Source organism: Bubalus kerabau, chromosome 11, assembly GCF_029407905.1.
Source record: "Bubalus kerabau isolate K-KA32 ecotype Philippines breed swamp buffalo chromosome 11, PCC_UOA_SB_1v2, whole genome shotgun sequence".
NCBI lineage: Eukaryota > Metazoa > Chordata > Mammalia > Artiodactyla > Bovidae > Bubalus > Bubalus kerabau.
In genome coordinates this window covers 52,814,588-52,816,015 of record NC_073634.1, presented here as the reverse complement: position 1 = coordinate 52,816,015, position 1,428 = coordinate 52,814,588, and the positions used below count along the sequence as shown (strand labels likewise).

The following is a 1,428-nucleotide window of genomic DNA, read 5'->3' as shown; positions in this document are numbered from 1 at the left end:
GTTTCATTGTAATCATGGAGAATTACAAAATGAATCAGGAGCGCTTTGTGGGGCTAGTCTCCAACTGTGCGTGATGGCCAGGATCCTCGTGGGTGTTCTTTCAAATGCAGATCCTTGGTCCCTACCACTCAGAAATTCTGATCCAGTAGGTCTCAACAAGTGTTCACCACCCACCCCACCCCTTCACACACACACGAAGGTGATTTTACTGAAAGTGGCCCTAGCAAGCCTGAAGGAAGGGGACAGGAAATGGGTCACAAGGGCAGGGGTCTACTGTTGTTTTTAGCTGCACAGCAGGGTGCAGCTTGTGAGATCTCGGTTCCTCCACCAGGAATTGAACCGGGGGCAGTGAAATTGCCAAATCCTAATGAGTAGCTCATCAGGGAACTTCCTCTTTGGCTGATTTTTAAAGGAGGAAGAAGTAGAAACTTACTCGGCACAGAGGCACAAAATGGTGTGATGTTACCTTTACCTTTGATTTTCAGAAAATGAAGGCCAAGAGACACAGCTCTACCTAAACTGATTTTAGTTCTTCACCTGGGCTCCTCCTCTCTCCCACTTAGGCAGAGACAGGAACACACACTCACACACATACATCCTATCCCCTAAGCCTCTAAACACACTGGAATCTCCCCCATTCCCCAAACCGTAAGAACTGCCCCTTTCACTCCAGACCCCTCCACTTACCACCTTCTAGTTCCCATTTCTATTTGACTGTGCCAGGTCTTAGCTGTGGCATGTAAATTCTTAGTTGTGGCTTGTGGGATCTAGTTCCCTGACCAGGGATCAAACCAAGGCTCCCTACATTGGGAGTACAGAGTCTTAGGCACTGGACCATCAGGGAAGTCCCTCCCATTTATTTCAGTGAGAAGCTTCCTTAAACATAAAAGAAAAAAAAAAAAAAGAAAGAAAGAAACAAAAGGGCAGGAGGCAAAAGGGCCCTTCTGATTCCAAAACCAGTACATGTTCACTTTAGAAAATTTCAAAACTCAGTGGAAAAGGCCCTTCTTAACCACATCATAAACTCTCAAGACACTCTGAACACTTACCACAATGGCAATTCAATTTTTTCACTAGAATGTAGAGGCCTTGAGAATAAGGACATGATTTTCTTTTTCATCCTTGTATCCTCGGTAGACACAGAAGAATCCCAATAAAGATGTATAAATTGAACAAATAACATAAATCATTTATATTATCCATCCAGTCTTTATGTATTTGCTTTACTGAAAAACAAAAATGACATCGCGCTATATAGACATCATTTAGAAGAGGATCAGTGTATATTTGAAGTCTGATTTTCTTTCTTTTTTTTTTTTTTTTAAATATGGAACGCTTCACGAATTTTCGTGTCATCCTTGCTCAGGGGCCATGCTAATCTTCTCTGTATCGTTCCAATTTTAGTATATGTGCAGCCGAAGCAAGCAC

General features: G+C 42.6%; 1 non-coding gene across 1 annotated transcript; it reads right to left on the bottom strand.

Annotated features, from left to right (window-relative positions):
- Positions 1-1,321: 1,321 nt before the first annotated feature.
- On the bottom strand, positions 1,322-1,428 carry LOC129623959 (U6 spliceosomal RNA). Its single transcript, XR_008700702.1, has one exon. It is a non-coding gene; the product is annotated as a U6 spliceosomal RNA (small nuclear RNA).